A 7,281-nucleotide genomic window follows, 5' to 3' on the forward strand; every position below is an offset into this window, starting at 1 on the left:
ACGCTTAGCGCCACATGCGCTTAACCCCTGTGCTGCCACCTGACTCCCAGGAAAAAAAAAAATTTTAAACACCCCAGAGTTATAGTTCCACCTCGAATTCAAGTGCAGGGCTGGGAGGTCATTCACTAACCACTTGTCTGTTATACCCACACACGTGTCCTTTTTTTTTTTTTTTCCTCCTCCAGGGTTATTGCTGGGCTCGGTGCCTGCACCTTCTTCTAGTATTTGCCCTTCTTCCGTAGCCAGTCAACAGCATCAGGTTGAGCCTGATGTCAAGTTTCGAGACCTCCTTTGAACCTGGAGAGGTGGCAGTCGTTGACTATGTGGGTCACAGTCTGTCTGGAGCCGCAGGGGCAGTTCGGGTCGTCTCTGGCTCCCCAGCGATGGAACATAGCGGCGCACCGGCCATGGCCTGTTCGATAGCGATTGAGGAGGGCCCGATCATAACGTGCTGGGTCAAAGCCGGGTTGACGCTCGCAGGGGTCTGTGATGAGGTGTTTGTTCTTGACCTCAGCTGACTGCCAGCTCTGTTTCCAAGAGTCTGGAACAGAGAAGTTCAGTGTAGGCATAGGGGACCAGATTGGGAGATGAGACGTCAAGCGTTGGACAGGGTGGGCGAAGATATCCGCGTATGTTGGCAGGTCCGGTCGAGTGTAGACGTGGGAAATGAACTTAGATGATGCCGCATCCCGACGAATATCTGGCGGGGCGATGTTGCTAAGAACTGGCAGCCATGGAACCGGGGTGGAACGGATGGTTCCAGAAATTATCCTCATGAATCCACCGCTCCTGGAGGCCATTTTTTCCCCCTTTTGTTGCCCTTGTTGTAGCTTCGTTGTGGTTATTATTATTGCCCTTGTTGACACAATTCGTTGTTGGATAGGACAGAGAGAAATGGAGAGAGGAGGGGAAGACAGAGAAGAGGAGAGAAAGATAGACACCTGCAGACCTGCTTCACCGCCCATGAAGCGACTCCCCTGCAGGTGGGGAGCCGGGGGCTCGAACCGGGATCCTTACGCTGGCCCCTGTGCTTTGCGCCACATGCACTTAACCCACTGCGCCACCGCCCGACCCCCACACGTGTCCTTTATAGCAAGAGTGCCAAAGGGCACAAGAAGGGATCGGATGGCTATTAATTATTCATTTCTTCTGTACCACACACGCGCAACAAAACCAAACCCTTGGATTTTAGCACTTGCTTCTTCTGGGCGTTGGAAGCCTAACCCCGCTGAGCCGAGCCAGGAGGAAGTGGAGCCAGAGAAAGCAATGAAGCCACACCCACGGGGGGACATTCTAGGGCATTCCATTCACAAAGTCCATCCCATTTCCTAAGCCGCTGAGTTAGGTCACTCAGACCAATACATTTCAAGTAAAAGCATAATTGTCCAACAGAGAAAAACAGTGAGGGAGAGAGGGGGAGGGGAGGAGGAGAGAGAGTGGAGGGCTTCAGTTAGGAGGATTACTGTGGTGAATACCAGGCCACACTTGAACCTCCAGCCCTGGCCCCTGGGGCCCCCAGAGAAAGGGCATAGACAACTGGGGTGTGGGGAGACAGAGTCTCACTTCCGCCTTTGGGGTGTTGATGCAAATGTGGGAGTTCACACAGAGCCACCAGCAAAGCCAGGCAAGTCGCTGGCCAGAGAGCACCCACTTATGAGCTCTGTCTCCTGTCACCAAAAGCCAAAGCTCAGCTGATCTGCCTGTGCTTGGCCCTGAGCCTCCTGGCTCCTGGCTCCTCTGTGCTGGTGGGCGGGGAGGTGGGCTGCCTTTATGCTCCATGTCAAGCGTCCTCACAAGCAGGAGTTTGAAAAGTCCCCATTGGGAACTTGAGATGTTACATTTGGTGCCCACTGGCTCAGAAGAAAAACACAAAGCAGTGTGAGGCCCCGAGTTCAATCCCCAGCACTGCAAACGCCCAAACTGAGAGGTTCTTTGATCTTTTTCAGTCTCACAAAAATAAAAATGAATAAATCATCAATAACTCAAAACAGGGTGGTGGCTGGGCTATGGCTCACTCAGATGAGCACACATGTTACTACCATGTGCAAGTGTGGGTTCGAGCCCGCACTCCCCTCCTGCAGGGGCAACGCCTCACAAGAGTTGAAGTTGGGCTACAGGTGTGCTCTTGGTTTTGGGCTGTCTCTATCCAATAAATAAAGATAGTAAAAACAATAATAATAGATTTCTAAGAAAGAGAGGGAGGGAGGAAGAAAGAAAGAAAAAAGAAAGGCAGTGGAAATGCCACATGGCCCAGCAATGCCAATCCTAGACACAGATCCAAAGGTCACTGAAACAGTAGTTCACGAAAACACATGTTCATAGCCACACCATTCACAGTCGCCAGAATGTGGAAGTAACCGAGGTATCCATCAACAATTGACTGAAGGAAGAAGTTGTGGGATATAGACTCCATGGAATACTACTCTGCCGTCAAAAAAAGATGGAATGGAAGTGATTATGTTTACGTGAAATAAAAATAAGGAGATGAAGAATGGTTACCATTATTTAGCTGATATGTGAAATATAGATGATTAAAGCAAAAACAAATAGTAACCACCAAAATGTCTTTTGGGTTTTGTGAGGACTATGATAACTATGGGATGGGGACACAGAACTTAGGGTGTGACATACACACACCATATGTGTTGGTAAAATTATATCCCTGAACTCTTTTTTTTATTATTACTTATTTTCCCTTTTGTTGCTCTTGTTGGTTTTTTGTTGCTGTAGTTATTATTGCTGTTGTTATTGATGTCGTCGTTGTTGGATAGGACAGAGAGAAATGGAGAGAGGAGGGGAAGACAGAGAGGGGGAGAGAAAGACAGACACCTGCAGACCTGCTTCACCGCCTGTGAAGCGACTCCCCTGCAGGTGGGGAGCCGGGGCTGGAACCGGGATCCTTCCGCCGGTCCCTGCGCTTTGCGCCACATGCGCTTAACCCACTGTGCTACCTCTCGACCCCCCTGAACTCTTTTTTTAAAAGACTTTCCTTTTAAAATATTTTTTATTTTTATTATTTTTTTAAATTTATTTATTTATTTATTATTTTTTAATAAAAAAATTGTATTTACTTAGAAGCATTCAGAATGTCAACAAAACAGCTGCAACTTTCTTTTTTTGCAATTACAGAGTGGTATTTCAGTTTAACAGAACAACAATTATTTCGTATAAGCTGCATCATAGACAACTGAAGATGAAAATAAATAAATAAATAACTACCATCCCCATATATAACTAATTTGTGCTGTACACCAACAAGAACCTGCTTTAAATTTCCATGCCAATTTACAACCCCCTTACTGTACCAGGCAAGGTTAGTGGCTATTGAAAATACCACCAGGACAGGGCTATCTAAAGACACATTCGGTAGTGTGTTAACTATACAAAAAAAGACACTTTTTTTTTTACAGTTTAAAAACAAATCTTACACAGCCTTACATTTCAATTTTTTTCTTTAAAAGGAGTGAGTTGTGTACAGGGGGGTTAAATGCTTTATAGACAAGAAAAAAAAAAACTGCGCTAGAAACAACTTATTCATCATCATCATCTTCCTCTTCGTCTTCATCTTCCTCTTCTTCCTCATCCTCGTCTTCATCTTCCTCCTCTTCCTTCTTTTTCTTGCTCTTTTCGGCTTTGACAACTCCCTTTTTGGCTGCATCAGGCTTGCCTTTAGCTCGGTAGGCAGCAATATCCTTTTCGTATGTTTCCTTCAGCTTAGCAGCCTTCTTTTCATAAGGCTGCTTGTCATCTGCGGCAGTGTTAGTCCACATCTCTCCCAGTTTCTTTGCAACATCAATCACCAATGGATAGGCCAGGATGTTCTCCTTTGATTTTGGGGTGATACTCAGAACAAAACAAGAAAAAGGCCGACAGAGGCCTCTTAGGTGCATTGGGGTCCTTGAATTTCTTTTTTGTTTCCCCTTTAGGGGGGATATAAGTTTTCATTTCTCTTTCATAACGGGCCTTGTCAGCCTTTGCCATGTCTTTAAATTTTCCTTTCTCTTTAGCAGATATGGTCTTCCACCTCTCTGAGCACTTCTTGGAAAATTCTGAAAAGTTGACCGAAGCATCCGGGTGCTTCTTCTTGTGCTCCTCGCGGCAAGTTTGCACAAAGAATGCATATGATGACATTTTGCCTCTTGGCTTCTTAGGATCTCCTTTGCCCATGTTTGATTACTTTTCCTCCGCGAGGCACAGAGTCGCCCAGTGCCTGTCCGGCTCACACTTGCCCCGGCGCTGTCTCTATGGAGCTCAATGTACTGCAATGGCTGTCAATTTATTTATTTTTTTAAAAGATTTTATTTATTTAGGAGAAAGATAGGAGGAGAGAGAAAGAACCAGACATCACTCTGGCACATGTGCTGCCAGGGATCAAACTCGGGACATCATGCTTGAGAGTCCAAAGCTTTACCACTGCGCCACCTCCCGGACCACTAAAATATTTTTTAAATTTATTTTGATAGGATAGAGAGAAATTGAGAGGGAGAGGTAGATAGAAAGGGAATGAAGAAGATGGACACCTGCAGCCCTGCTTCACCACTCATGAATCTTCGCCTGCTGCTGGTAGGGGGCAGGGGCTTGAACCCTGGTCCTCCCAAATACTGTGTGTGATCAACCAGGTGTGCCACTGCCCGGCGTCCTCCCTGAACTCTAACGCCTTTTCATAACACTGCTAAATCACTAGTGAGTATGAAATTAGGTAAGTTTTTTGTTTTGCACACTGGAAAGAGAAGGTCTTGTCCTTAGCAAGGAGCCACTGCCAGCCTGCATGTCCCTCCTAGGGACCTGCCTTCTCAGTGAAGGTGACCTTCCCCAGCCCCTCCACTGACTGCAAAGCAGATTACCATGGGGATGGCGGGGATGGCGGGGATGGCGGGAGGGCTCAGACAGGAAGCTGACAGCAGGGAGCAGCCAGGCCTGTTGCTCAGGTGACACTCCTCTGAGTCCCCACCAAGAGCCCTGGGAGCCACCAGGTAATGTTGCCATGTCATCCCCAGGCCAACTCAGCTTCCACCTGCTCTCTCCCTTTTGCGCTCTCTCTCTCTCTCTCTCTTTCTTTGTTGGTCTGCATGAGACCCCTTCTGTTTCATTTGGTTTAAATCCCCCCTGCTTAACACAATTCTATTTACATAACCACTTCATTCTATTTACATAACCGCTATTAACAAGCACCACCCTCCCTCCAGGGCATTTGTGGTTCAGTGATAGAATTCTTGCCAGCTCCACCCCCTCTCCTTGTCACACCCTGATCCTCTCCTTGTCACACTCTGATTTTCACCAGTCACTTTTCTCTCCACCCTCTCTATGTCACATCCTGTTTCCACCCTACTTGGGAAGTATATATAAAGACAGCATTGTGAGTTTTAGAGTACTGTACCTTGAGTTTAGCTTAGCTCGTCTTAGATTGTGCTGCATCCTGCATGAATAAAGAGATACTGCCTACAGCTCAACCATGAGTCCCTGGTCGTCTGTTACCCGCCTGTGAAGCCAGCCCGGTGAAAACAACATAACCCGTCGAAAACAACATTTCTTTCTCTTTCTCCTTCTCTTTCTCAACACCTGTCTTCAAAACAAAACAAAACAAAAAAAAGGTCTGGGCAGTGGCACTCTGGTTAAGAGCATGTGCAAGGACCCAGGTTCAAGTCCTGGGTCCCCACCTGCAGGGGGGAAACTTCGCAAGTGATGAAACAGGGCTGCAGGTGTCTGTCTCTCTCCCTTTCTACCTCCCCCATCCCTCTCAATTTCTCTCTCTCTCTCTAATAAATAAATGTTTTAAAATACTATTTATTTATTTATTTATTATTGGATAGAGACAGAGAGAAATTGAGAAGGGTGGGGAGACAGAGAGGGGAAGAGACAGAGAGACACCTGCAGCCCTGCTTCAACACTCACAAAGTTTTTCCCTTACAGGTGGGGACCAGGGGCTTGAACCTGAGTCCTTTCCACTCTGTGATGTGAGCGCTTAACCAGGTCCACCACTACCACCTGGCCCCCATATGTTGGTCTGCTTCTAATTCTGCTTCTAAAACCCCTTCTGTTTCATTGGTTTAATCCCTCCTGATTAACACTGTATCTATTTACATAACCACTGTTAACTAAGCACCGCCCTGCCTGCAGGGCATTGGTTTAATCCCCACTGGTTCATGATGTCTTTTTGCTCCGCCCCCTCTCCTAGCACACCCTGATTTGCACCAGTCACTTTTCGCTCCACCCTCTCTACATCACATCCTGTTTACCCCCTACTTGATATAAGGACAGGATTGTGATTAGAGTTTAGTTTTAGTTGGCTTAGATTGTGCTGCGTTCTGCATGAATAAAGAGATACTGCGTATAGCTCAGCCTTGAGTCTCTGGTCATCTGTCTCCCATCAGTGAAGCTCAGCCCAGCACCCATAAATATATTTTTCAATAAATACTTCTCAGGGGGCCAGGCGGTGGCGCACCTAGTTAAGCACACACATTACAGTGTGCAAGGGCCTGGGTTTAAGCCCTGGTCCCCACCTGCAGGGGAAAACTTCACTAGTGGTGAAGCAGGGCTGCAGGTGTCCCTCTGTCTCTTCCCCTCTCTGTCTCTCCTACCTTTATCTCTATCCAATAACAAATAAATAAATATTAAAAAATGAAATGTGGGGACCGGGTGGTAGTGTGGCAGGTTAAGTGCACATGGTATAAAGTGCAAGAACTGGTGTAAGGATCCTGGTTCAAGTCCCCAGCTCCTCACCTACAGGGGAGTCACTTCATGGGCAGTAAAGCAGGTCTGCAGGTGTCTATCTTTCTCTCCCCCTTTCTGTCTTCCCCTCCTCTCTCCATTTCTCTCTGTCCTATCCAATAATAGCAGCAACAACAACAATAACAACAACAACAAGGGCAACAAAATGGGGAAAATGGCCTCCAGGAGCAGTGGATTCATAGTGCAGGCACCAAGCCCCAGCGATAACCCTGGAGGCAATAAATAAACAAATAAATAAATATTAAATTAAATTTAAAAACTGAAATACTTCTGAGTATTTTCTGTGGTGATTTCCCCCTTTTGGGCTCTCTGAGATTTAGTAACTCTTTTATCTGAATTTAGAAATCTGCTGGGCTGAGAGGAAGTGAGCAGATTGATCTGCTCGTTTGTGTCCTGCAGAAAAGGAGAAGTACTCGTCTCTGGGGAACTCAGAGGCCTCGGGAAGGAGTCAAACAGGGAGAATTTTCTAGTTTCAAAAGGGTGTGTGTGTGTGTGTGTGTGTGTGTTAAAGAGAAAAAGTAAAAATTAAAGAAAACCCTGTTCAGGGAGCTG

At 46.5% G+C, this 7,281-nt stretch overlaps 1 pseudogene; it reads right to left on the reverse strand.

Annotated features, from left to right (window-relative positions):
- Positions 1-3,063: 3,063 nt before the first annotated feature.
- LOC103125525 (high mobility group protein B1-like) lies at positions 3,064-4,266 on the reverse strand (annotated as a pseudogene).
- Positions 4,267-7,281: the final 3,015 nt, after the last annotated feature.

This window comes from Erinaceus europaeus, chromosome 19 (assembly GCF_950295315.1).
Source record: "Erinaceus europaeus chromosome 19, mEriEur2.1, whole genome shotgun sequence".
Classification (NCBI taxonomy): Eukaryota; Metazoa; Chordata; class Mammalia; order Eulipotyphla; family Erinaceidae; genus Erinaceus; species Erinaceus europaeus.